The sequence below is a fragment of the Periplaneta americana genome, chromosome 9 (genome assembly GCF_040183065.1).
Source record: "Periplaneta americana isolate PAMFEO1 chromosome 9, P.americana_PAMFEO1_priV1, whole genome shotgun sequence".
Classification (NCBI taxonomy): Eukaryota; Metazoa; Arthropoda; class Insecta; order Blattodea; family Blattidae; genus Periplaneta; species Periplaneta americana.
The window spans coordinates 18,222,171-18,235,466 of record NC_091125.1 but is presented as its reverse complement, the minus strand read 5'-3'; the positions used below and the strand labels follow the sequence as shown (position 1 = coordinate 18,235,466).

Sequence of the window (13,296 nt, the reverse complement as noted above, 5' to 3'; positions counted from 1 at the left end):
ACAAGTGCCATGAGGATAATGGATGTATACATCTTGTAGTTAAAATATAAAGATCCACTGTTGTCTGGCTTTTGCATCCTCACATGCTTCCCATCTAATGCACCCACGCAATTAGGAAACTGTTTCTTTGTTTCAAATTTGTGTGCAATGGTAGCCCAGTCTTCTTTATTTGGGAATACCAAGAATTTCGGCTACAGTGATGAATAGATTTCAGGGATAAATCCACTGATAGTATTATGTGCCATCCTAAATCTGTAGCCAGGAACCTTTAAAATAAATATGTTCATTGTTAATTGTGGTGCATTAAAAGTGAGGAATTAACATTAAGATACATTGATAAGAGATGTGTTCATGTACATAATTAGGTCAGTTATATTTTAAGCAATGCAGAATATTCTCTTGATTCTGTTCTCTGGTCCAGATGAATGTATTTGAATACCGAATACTTGTATTAAGTCGAATTTTAGCTTGAATAGAATGAAGGTAAGTCTTTTCTTGAATTTGTGCTGCTAACTGTTTACTAATTGAATCATGAATTGCAGAGTAAATTTTTTAGGTGATACAAAAAACTGATTATCTTCATAAGCGTTTAGTATTTCGAAGTGATTATTTCTTTATTAAAGCATAATAATAAATTCTAATAGATAGATAGATAGATAGATAGATAGATATTTATTAGCCTTAGGAAATACAATGATTTCATGGCATCGTCAGAGTGAATACATAATAAATATGCGGTTACATACATGTTTTTCCGACATACAAGATATCTACAATAATATACAAATAATATACAATCAATACATTCAGTAATGAAGTTAATTCTCCACAGTTTTCTTCAGACCATTACTTGTACAAGGTTCTTGGTTTCCTTATCCTCTTGGGCAGTCTCACCCCAGACATGAATCAGATAGAAAAGAAGAGCAGTAAACACAAAAGGAGATACTAACTACTGTAAGCTAAATTTGGAGTGCTAAACTAAGATACTCATTGACAGTAAAAGGCATGTGGAAAAGTAAAATATGTTTCACTGACTTTTTAAATCTAGCATAGCTAAGGGCTTTAGTTTCAACAGGGAGTTTGTTGTAAAGTCTTATCCCTGTATGTGATAAGCTATTGAGACTTTTGGATAACCTATGATGATTAAAATGTAAATTATTGCATGTTCTTGTGCTGTAGTTGTGATAATCAGAGTTTATTTTAAAACTATCATAATTTTGGTGGATGAAACAGACTGTTTCAAGAATGTAAATACAAGGTAGGGGCAAAATATCAAACTCTTTGAATATTTTTTTACTATCCGAGCGAATAGGTACTTTCTTTATAATTTTCAATATTCTCTTTTGCAGTCTAAACACTTGTGCAAGTTTTGATGATGACCCCCAGATAATTATCCCATATGATAATACAGAGTGAACATAGCCAAAGTAAACTGCTCTAAGTAGTTCCTTGGGAGTTATATTGGTTAGGACACGGAAAGCATAACACAAACGACTTAGTTTATCAGTTAAGAATTGAATATGACTTTCCCACGTGAGGTTGGAATCAATCCATATCCCTAAAAATTTTGTACAATCGACGTCCTTTATTCCAGTATTATTAAGTAGTATTTCAATGGAGTCATGTAGTTGTTTCTGACTGAAATACATACAAACGGTTTTACTGACATTCAGTTTTAGTCTATTGCTAGCTAACCACTGTTCTAGTTGTCTTGAGGTTTCATTTATTTTCTCCTGTAAATTATTTTTATCAAGAGCATTGAAAACAATATTGGTGTCATCTGCAAAGAGAACGGTTTTAGCTTGTGTTATCCTTGAGGGAAGGTCGTTTATATACAGGAGAAATAGAATTGGGCCAAGTATGGAACCCTGGGGCACCCCGCTTTTCATGATAGTGGGATATGATTTCATTGAGCCTATTTCAACAAATTGTTGCCTTGCACTTAGGTAAGAAACAAACCAACTTTTAGCTAACCCCCTTATGCCAAACCATTGTAGTTTCTGGATCAGTATCATGTGGTCAACTGTGTCAAATGCTTTGCTCAGGTCCAGGAATAGCCCAACTGTTTGATTCTTGTTGTCTTTTGAATTTAGAATAAATTCCGTGAAAGTGAATATGGCGTTATTAATTCCTTTGCCTTTTTGAAATCCAAATTGAGCATTAGATAGTGCACCATTGCAATCTAAAAACCGAACTAATCTATTATACATAACTTTTTCAAGGATTTTGGAGAATGTAGATAATAGAGATATCGGCCTATAGTTGTTAATATTTTGTTTATATCCCTTCTTAAATATAGGACATACTTTTGCGAGTTTGAATTGTTCGGGAAATTTACCACTAATTAAAGATGAATTGCAGATGTTTACTAGTGGAGCTACTAGTAGTACGGCACATTTCTTTACAATACCATCCGGAATGTCATCAGGTCCACAGGAAAGATTATTTTTTAGTTTTTTTATTATATCGAGAATTTCATCTGCAGTCACGGGATATAGAAATATGGTGTTTACATTTCCTGTTCCATGTAAGGTTGTTTCCTGACTACCTGTTACCTGGTTATTAGGATTGTCTGCTACATTTGCAAAAAATTTATTAAAAATTTCAGCTATTTCGAAGGAATTTTGAATTGTTTGACCATTATGTATTATTGAAAAGTCTTGATTTGAGACTTTGGTATTTTTACAAGTTTCTTTCTTTACAACTTCCCATATAGCTTTACCTCTGTTCTGTGCTTTCATAATGAATTCTCCATTGAATTTCAGTTTAGCTGCATGTATAACTTTCTTTAATATGCTGGTATATCGTTTATAATGTAATTTAAGATCTAGGCTATTTGTAATTTGGCACAATTTATATAACTCCTTTTTCCTCCTACAAGAAGTTACAATCCCCTTCGTTATCCAATTTTTTGAATTGTTGAACTGCTTATTTGTAAGTGTACATTTTTTTAGTGGAAAAGCAACATCAAAATAATGAGTTATTGAGTTTATAAATTCGTTTGTTTTCGCATCCACATCTGTTAAGTTGGTTACTTCAATCCAATTTTCTTTGCTTAGCAAACGTTTAAAATATTCAACGTTTTCATCATTAAAAGATCTTTTATACGTAATTGGCTTAATGCTATTTGGTTTAGGGTTTTCAAATGCATAAATATTTAAGAATATAGCATTGTGGTCTGCGATACCCATATCAATATTTCCTACTGAGAATGGATAAGAATCATGGTCAATAATTATTTGGTCTAGGCATGTTTTAGAATTAGAGGCTATTCTAGTTGGAGTGTCTATTGTTTCTATCAGATTATATGATCGAATTAGCGATCTGAATTCTGTTATGGTAGCATCACTATTTAAAAAATCTATGTTGAAGTCACCGCACAAAATTAATTGTTTCTTTTTGCTTTTTAGGTGATTTAAAAGAAGTTCAAACTTTTCTAAAAAGGTTTTTATACAGCCATCTGGGGACCTATAGACACACACTACAGTTAAATTATAATCCTGACCGCTAATTTCAGTCACAGCATGTTCGAATACTTTGTCTTGGTTTAGATAATACGTATTCTTTTTTTCTATATGTGATAAATGTTGTCTCACAAAAATAGCTGTTCCTCCATTTTTGTAAGTGTCCCGACAGAAGTAACTTGAAAGGTTGAAATCTGGAATATGACAGTATGTTATTTCCTTTGTGTTTAGCCAGTGCTCTGTACAGCATAAGATATCTAACTTCTTTAAATCATGGTTTATGATTATTTCTAATTGATACAGCTTATTTCTAATGCACTGAAAATTTTGATGCATTAATGTGACAGAGGCCATTTTGTTAGCATTATAAGAAGTCTTTTTATCAGCAAATGAGAAAGAGCTAAGTTTACATGCACTATTTAGGTCTGTGGTTCCAATCTCCATGAGTGGCCCTGGTATAAAAAATCACGTAGATGGGCAGGCGTCTTCACAAGTCGAGCCGAGGATCTAGTTGCCGCTTCCGGGCTCTGAAGACTTTCTTGGAGGCATCGATTTTCTTCATTATCTACCATCGAGTCGGACTTCCATTGAAGAGGTAGTTCCAATTCCCCCAAATTCAAATCCAGTCCAGGTGACGACAGCTTCTCCTCTGACAGACTCCTTTGTCTCTTCTTCCGGGATAAACTTGGACATAAAGAATCCTGAAGACGAGCAGGTGCTTTACTAGATCGCGAAGAAGCTCTCGTGCAGGTCTCATCATTTGGCTGATCCAATCCCTGGGACTGATCGTCATTCCACTGAAGAGCAATGGGGGTACTCGGGAGTATTAACTTGCTATGTAATATCGCTGCTATTTTTCTCACTGCTGCCTCCTTTCCTTTACCGTTCAAATGTAAGCCATGTCTAGTGAAATTGTCTCTATTTAAGTCTATTTCATTTACCTTTACATGATTGTACACTTTTAGTCTCTTTTTCAGTTTCCTATTGAAATTTACAACCTCACTGTTGACACATGATGTTGTAGGAAGGTCATGTCTATGTAGAGCGTTCATTACTATGATATTGGTTTGGTCATTTCTTTCCACAAATTGTTGTAGATGACGTAGTCCATTGTCTGTGTTGTTCCTGGCTATATCATTGGAACCTCCCCAGATCACTACCGTGTCTTTTTTGGTCATTTTCTTCATCTCTTCTTTTGCAGAAGTTGTTATAACGTCCAGGCACATACCAGGCTTTACTAAACCACTCACTTCCGTATATTTATTCACATGTAACCTTAGCTCAGATGCACACCCTCTGGCATGACTATCACCTATTACCAGTATTTTATGTTTTTTACGTGTGCTAAAATTAGGCCTACTGGAACTGGTTTGCTTCACTGCTTTCGCTGCTATTGGCCTACTTCCTTCTCCATCAACTTTTTTCCCTTCTTCACTCATCTGATGCCGTTCTTCGTATTGTAGAGGAGTAAATCTATTACTTGTGGGTATATTTTCCACAAGGCTGGTGCGAATATTTCTACTTCTTTTTCGATCAGGTTGAGACCAAGTTTCAACAGTGGAAACATTATGCCTAGGCGCCATTGTGTGGGCTTGGTTGGTAGCTATTTGGTTTGCATTTTCTTGGAGAATCCGTATAATTTCCCACGCAGTCTTCAATTCAGCGGAAACTTTACACAATTCCAATTGTAAGAATGCACAAGACGTACACTGATGATCTTGATTACCTTCAATATTACGACATGTATGACATACACGAACTTCAATTTTTTTCTTTACTATTTTCTGGAAAAAAGTGTGAATTGCCTGAACATGTGGGATTTCAGCAATACACGACCAATAACAATCATTTTATTTCTTGAAAACAATTTTAGGTAGGAAAGAAGACAGAGAAGGCCATTTTTGTATATTATAAATAAATATATATATATATATATATATATATATATATATATATATATACATATACATACATACATACATATATAAACCAAGACATTGAAAAAAGTACACAAACATACTAAATTGTGCCAATACATACTTACTTATGGCTTTTAAGAAGCCCAGAGGTTCATTGCCACCCTCATGTAAGCCCACTATCAGTCCCTATCCTGAACAAGATTAATCCAGTCCCTACCTTCATATCCCACCTCTCTCAAATCCATTTTATATAATCCTCCCATCTATGCCTCGGCCTCCCCAAAGGTCTTGTTCCCTCAGGCCTCCCAACTAACACTAACAAATTGTGTGAATAGCACATGTAATTCTTCAAATTCCTGTAAACCTGTAAAAAAAGAAAGAAAAGCAAACTGACTTTTTATTAATTACCGGTACTAAAAAATTCCACATGCCCTAAACTTGCGACCTCACTGCAATTCACTGTAACTTAAGCTATTGCCATTGTGAAATGCACACTGAGCCTCAACCCCTCAAAGGCCTATGTATGAATATTACAACTATATGAATAACTGAATTTGAGAAAAACTACTTATGACTTGTTGGGTTTCTGCAGTTCACAATTCAATTTATAACAAAGAATAAATGCACCGTGGGTGCATTGTTTGGATATATTTTAATGTTAAATGTGATGAAAATAAATTATTTGTAACAGTTATTAAATACACAACACAGTCTGAGCATAATTACTGACGATATAATTCATTTTTTAAATTTTCCGTAGGGTAGTTCCAGACAGGAGGGTTGCCAACATTGATTACGTGAATAGCTATACTGTTGGTTATCATTTAAGTATATAGGCGTTTTTAAAAGCTTTATAGTAAAAATAATGTCAATTTCTGAGTACTAGATACGACAGAAAAGCAAATAATAGATAAGGAAGCTTTCGCATGAGTTTCTTAATAATGCGAACATAACCACAAAATGTAGGCTATATTGAGAAGTCAACACTGAGATGGGAACCTGCAGCATGACTGCGGCTGCAAAAGTAGCGCCTTGTGTGTGAACAGACTCGCAACCTCCTGTTGCAACTTTTGCAGCAGTCGGGTTGCGCAGCACAAAAAGTAGCGTGCAGCGTGCTACTTTTGGCTTACGTGTGAACACGACACGCAACTTTTGCAGCTGCAGTATAAAAGTAGCGCTGCAAAAGTAGCGACGTGTGACCGTACCTTAATATTGATAAATTGATATGAGATGTGGCCATGTATTCTTGACGGTTTTGCTTTAAGTAATAGAAATACTCATAGTTGCTGTTATTTGTTCCGCAGAAAATTTAAGAAATAACTTAAGTCTATCTTTGGTTAAACGAGCGTTGAGCGGATTCTGCCGATTTTGGAATAGACACCGACGCACTTAGGTTAGGTTAGGTTAGGCTTTTATTATCCCGTCAAGATGAAGGTGAAAGCGATTGAGTGTGATTTTTTGTTTTCTATGTTGGCAGTTCAAGTACGTCGATGTCTATTCCAAAATCGGCGGAATCCGCTCAACGCTCGTTTCACCCACTAAAATCCTAAACTAATCTAACCTAACCTAACTTGTCACAGATTCGCCTATACAAGGCATAACAAAAGCCTAAACTATCCTAACCTAACCTGTTACAGTTTCGTATATGCAAAGCATAATAAAAGCCTAAACTAACCTAACCTGTCACTAAAATCGTAAACTAACCTAACCTAACTTTTCACGGATTCGCCTATACAAGGCATAACAAAAGCCTAAACTATCCTAACCTAACTTGTCACAGTTTCGTATATGCAAAGCATAATAAAAGCCTAAACTAATCTAACCTAACTTTTCACAGATTCGCCTATACAAGGCATAACAAAAGCCTAAAGTATCCTAACCTAACCTGTTACAGTTTCGTATATGCAAAGCATAATAAAAGCCTAAACTAACCCAACCTGTCACTAAAATCCTAAACCAACCTAACCTAACTTTTCACAGATTCGCCTATACAAGGCATAACAAAAGCCTCAACTAACCTAATCTAACCTGTCACTAAAATCCTAAACTAACCTAACTTTTCACAGATTCGCCTATACAAGGCATAACAAAGCCTAAACTATCCTAACCTAACTTGTCACAGTTTCGTATATGCAAAGCATAATAAAAGCCTAAACTAACCTAACACAGATTTGCCTATACAAGGCATAACAAAACCCTAAACTACCGTAACCTATCCTGTCACAGATAAGTACGTAAGACATAATAAGTCTAAACTAACCTAGCCTTACATAATAAAAGTTTAAACTAACCTAGCCTGTCATAACACTCCATTTTCTTATCCCTGCACACTTCCCTGAGGTATGAAAATGGCCGAATTTCTATGCCGCTGGAACATTGCAAACTAGCGTGAAACGTTTGTAATGTCTCGTATGATATGTTGGTACGACATGTAAGACTCCTGAACATGCATATATCCACAATAGGAAAAGAAGTCAATCAACGCTCGTTTAACAACCGCAGTACGTAGCAATACTAGTAGTAGTAGTAGTAGTAGTAGATAAAATAATAATTATGCTGATTACTGTCTTGTTAATATAATTTACTATTAACTAGAGTAAATAACGCCAAGCACCGCTATTAAATATACTCAAGAGAAATGGCATGCAGAGCATGCCCCATTTGTATGATGTCACGATTCTGCTATCCAGTCCTGATAAAGAACTTATAGCGAAGGCCCCAGCAGACCCTATGAATGAATGAGTGTATGCCCTCTTGTTCTCCTTTGTATCCACTGTCCACGTAGAACTACGTCTTTCTCCTCAGGAGGTGCCTATCAGTGATAACTCTGGATTTTTTTTTTCTTGTTAGGAGGAAGGGAGGGAGGGAACATCCCACGCACTACGACCTGAGGTCTATTGTACACCCCCTATATGGGATGAGTTGCATGCCCACCGATCAATCCCCTACGCGCACTGACCTAACCACTTGACCCCCTTAACTATCGGTCACAACAGCCAACAAAGTCCATGTACCACTCCTGCTCCGGCAACCCCTCCAAGGCTCCCTTAACGGTCTGAGGCAGAAGTCCTCCACAGAGAAGGTTTGCCCCAGGTTCCGTTGCAGAAGCTATCCATCATCACTTGAATACAATCCACAGAGGCCGGTTGAGAGAGCCAGGAGCTTCGGAGGGCCGCCTGTAGAACGATCTGAAAACCAGAAGAAGCAACGGGATGATGAATGAAAGGATGATAGGGGAGGAAAGGAAGTGGCGAAGTTGAGTGGGGTTCCAGTCGCCTGATAAAGTTACCTGATATTCACCTATAGGAGTGAGGGAAAAACCCCGTAAAAACCTTACCCAGGCATCTCGTCCCGACCGGGAATCGAACCTGTGCGCGCTGAGTTCGGAGTTAGACTCGCTAACTCTTCAGCTACAACAGTGGACTAACTCTGGAATTAACTGTCACTGTCCTGGTGGAGTGGAAGAGAAGGCCTGATGGCCTTAGCTTTACCAGAATAAATAAATAAATTAGTATCAATAATAATAATAATAATTATTATTATTATTTTTATTATTATTATAAATAACCCACACTTGTTCTCCTTGTCTCCTCAGCAATTAGAATAATAGTTGGAGCAATGGCTAGAGAACTGTATAGACCATTTTTTTTTAAATGAGAGATTCTGACCTTAACAAATCAGTACATATACTCTTTAATAAATTTCCTCTTACGTAATAAAGAAAATTTTCTAACTAATTCAGCCATACATAGCACAAATACCTGCAGAAAGAATGATTTTCATACACCATCATCAAATTTATCATGCTATCAAAGGGGAGTGCGTTACATGACAATAAAAATTTTCAATGGTCTTCCTGAAGACATTAAGAATCATTACCAAATCACTGCGTTATTTAAGGTGAAACTAAAAAATTACTTAATATCTCACACATTTTATTCTGTAGATGAATTCTTGACATTTCACAGTACTGAGTAAATATTTTAGTACTATTAAATGGTAAACATATTGCATTGTATAATATATTATTGTTATTAAGGTATCGGTATTAATTCTGTATATATTTTATATTTGCATTTTTATATGTTAAACGTAAGAAATGGATATGTTAGTCTATATTCTATGCTATAAAGCAACTGTAAGAATATTATGGAAAAAATTAATCTATCTGCCTGCCTGCCCATCCATCTGTCTTCACCTTGATCGTCTTGTATTTTCTTTGTTTATGTATTCCCTATTTTCTCCTTGTATTTTGAGGAAAAAAAGTTACATTTGTTCGTACCAAATTTTCTCTTTAAAGGACAAAACTAAAATTTTTTCAAACATCTATTATCATAATACACTGCTCTCTTAAACTGACTGAGCATATTGGGAATTCAATCAATAGCTTTCCCAAAATAGGCTATGAAAAGTTTCATATAAAACAATGGAAGATAAAATTAATGTGCATTAAATTGTGAATTATTTGAAAGAAACATCATATATTCTGTGTGACAATGTCATGAACTGTGAAGGAACGAAGGTACTTGCATATCATATGAAATATACACTGTCTACATATCGAAATAATGGTCTTTATACATTGGGAGGAAAAAACAAAACAAGAAAAATATATATTTTTGCTGCCAAACACTTCGCCATTCTATTTCATCACGTTCGTTTGTATCCTGGCAGTAATATTAATGCAATTTTTAGACACCAAAAAATGTTGTAAAGTGAGTTTTCAATACATATCATTACAGCTTTAAAGAAACTATTGAAGTAATGTCTATAAACTACAAACAAATATTATATGTAGGCTACAGATATACTAGGTTTGAAGATTATGGCTATAGAAACAATTGAGACAAGATACACACGTACGGAGTGTTCACAAATTTATACGGATGAATCTCTTATGTCATATTCAAGAGGTGCAGAAACTGGGATGAATATGTCCTGTCTTTTCATTTTACTATTATGTAGGAGAATATACAACAAATTTTTAAGTTACTGCTATTTACATAGGCCTATTACTTACAAATGGCTTTTAGAGAACCTGGAGGTTCATTGCCGCCCTCACATAAGCATGCCATCGATCTCTATCCTGAGCAAGATTAATCCAGTCTCTGCCATCATATCCCACCTCCCTCAAATCCATTTTAATATTATTCCCCCATCTATGTCTAAGCCTCCTCAAAGGTCTTATTCCCTCTGGCCTACCAACTAACACTCTATAGTTTGACAACTTCAAGTGAAACCCCGTAAAATACGCCAACTTCTGGAATCTCTCTCTTTCTTTCTTCTCTCTCCCTCGCTCCTCGTCATTCAGTCACCAATCACCATGTAAATATCTGAGAGGGTGCGTGTGGGCATCGTGACCAATAGAAGAACCACTCTCCAGTATAACCACAATAACGGATTCTTCATTTTTGCCTCTTCTGTCGGCTAGGAAGGTTCCATTATGATAGCATTGCAGGCAACTAGTCAACCTTTTAAAGCTTTTGTTAGCAGGTTTGACAAACTGTGAGTGGACCTGCAAGTACACAGTGCATAGTGCTCTCTCCCTTCCCCCCGTGCTTTCTCACTTGCTCCTCTCCAAGACAGCCAGCACTCACGTAGTAACTCTGTCAGAGTTTGAGTTCGATTTGTCAATCTATATATGCATTTCTGGCTATTTACATATTACGTTTGCAAAATCTCTTATACAGATTAAATAAATTCTAATTATCAGATTGAAGGGCAGCCATACAGACTATAATCTTACAATAGACCACAAAAAAGGCTAAAATACAAGATTATAAAAAAAGATGCATTATCTAACTAAACTACAGAAAAAAAATAGTTGATTCCTTCCCATTGTTACATAAGGAAAATGAAACAGCAGACTTTTGGCTAAAAAGGGAACTGAAATTTTACAACAATCCAATAACAGACTTCCATTTTATTCTGTAAAACAACTAATCAGTTCGATCAGTTCTAATCAGTACTTCTAAGTAAATTCAGATCTGCCCAAAACAATAAAATTCGGATGGAGCAAATGATACAACCTGGAAATTTTGAATGGTTAACCTCGAGATAATCCCTCAAGGGCCTCATAAATCAGGTTGATAACAAGTCATGTCATGATTATTTGACAAGCCACCTGAACAGGATAGGAATTTCAACATACATCAGCCCGTGTACAGTATTGTGTAATGCAAATGAAGAAATGAACATCGAACACATCAAGGGATGCAAAACATTGCTACAACAAGATAACATCGTACAAAAATATTGGGATACAAGACAGCGATTGACTTATTGTCAAGTGCTTAGGATCTGGACCAGCAACAATATATCACCTGTACAATCTAAGTACAACATTCGTATAAAAATATGTAACATTCAGGAAGGTAAACATTACACTGCAACCAGACTTGCAATCGAAGTTCATGCTGTAAACATGCCGTGTTCCTACAGTATGTGGGCTGTACTTTGTAACTTGGGTGCACAACCTGAGACTGTATCTTGAATAAAATCGATTAGGCACGTTACCAGGGGCGAATTTAGGCCTAGGCAGACTAGACAGCTGCCTAGGGCGACAGATTTGAGGAGCGGCTTTTAAGCTATTACTGTTAATTTTTTTTTTTTTTTTTACATTTTTTTAAATTTGATTCATAACTCTTTAAAAGAGTACATGAACTTAAACGCACAATGAAAAAGATATCAATAACATTGGCAACAATCAGTTAAAATTTAATCAACAGTATGCCAAGGAAAAATGACAGTTTTTCAATATTAGTGTCACAATGCAATAATAGTACCTTTTTTAATGTTATGCCCTCTCATCGTGAGAGTCTCACGAAATAACATTAAAGAACTTACTGGTATTATATAATGATACGTTAGGAAGGCAAATCTCGTTGCTCGCAATCATAAGCTTTGTGATGAAATGATGAGAGAGACGCTGCTCTGTCATAAGAGTAGCCAGTATCAACACTCAGTAATCCCCATGCAGACTTAAATTCAAAGAAAATACCGCCAGTCATTGTATCAGCCGGACGCTTGGGAGTTCAGTTTAATTTGAAACGGTAAAGAGTGCAGTTGTTTTGTACCTAGGAGACATATTTTAATTTTCATTATAATAAGTGACAGTCGGAAAAATGTCAGTGGTTCTCAATACCGGAAACACATCTGATTGAGGTTATGGCTGATATGTAAATCTATTACCAGACAGTACATCTCATTTGACGATATGTATCAGAGGATGAACTGCATCTAAAATCTGATTAGTGTAATATGTAGCTAGTCAGCGATGTATGCAATGGAGGGGGAAAGGAACTGGTCACCCTACCCCATTATCTCCTGGCCTAGTTGCCTTATGAGTGATGCCTTGATGGTGTCACTTGTGGGGTCCATACCTGTCTTCAGACAGTTGACTAAATAACAATACCAGAAACTCGAGAAAGACAAGGCAATAAAAAGAGAGGAAATGGTGAGAAAAAGTGCAAAAATATGTGTTATTTAAAAAACAAACATAGCCAGCTTGGTCCAGTTCGAGTCCAGGTACATCAGAGTGTAATAATGTGGTGAACAGTAGTTTCTGAAAATAGTGCAGCGTGTGGTTTATTTTAGTCAGGCGTTTCTGATATTAGAAACAGTAATAATGACGCAGAATCAATTATTTCATTTGATCCAAATGACGCATATAGGGCGAAATAAGGGGCAGAAATATTTTTCTCTGCCTAGAGGCGCCAAGTAGTTAGATTCGCCCCTGCACGTTAACACACCGAATGGTGCAAGAAACATGATGCATGGCACATGGAGTGTGACACATAACGCCATGTTATTTGATCTAACGAGCCATTCAGTGTGGAGTCATCAGATGGAGATCTTCTGCTATTGTCAATAATAAGAATGCGAAGATAAAGGCATAGGTTTCGGATTCATTG

The 13,296-nt window shown here is 36.1% G+C and overlaps 2 protein-coding genes across 2 annotated transcripts in view; one reads left to right on the top strand and one right to left on the bottom strand.

Moving 5' to 3' along the window:
* The window catches only part of LOC138705808 (uncharacterized), a 102,882-nt gene that overhangs the window by 53,999 nt on the left and 35,587 nt on the right, over window positions 1-13,296 (top strand). The window lies entirely within an intron of this gene.
* The window catches only part of LOC138705805 (CD2 antigen cytoplasmic tail-binding protein 2 homolog), a 106,290-nt gene continuing 100,232 nt past the window's right edge, over window positions 7,239-13,296 (bottom strand). Inside the window, exon 6 of the transcript XR_011333792.1 lies at window positions 7,239-8,571. The gene's annotated coding sequence lies outside the window, so the exon portion shown is untranslated. The remainder of the gene's footprint in view (window positions 8,572-13,296) is intronic.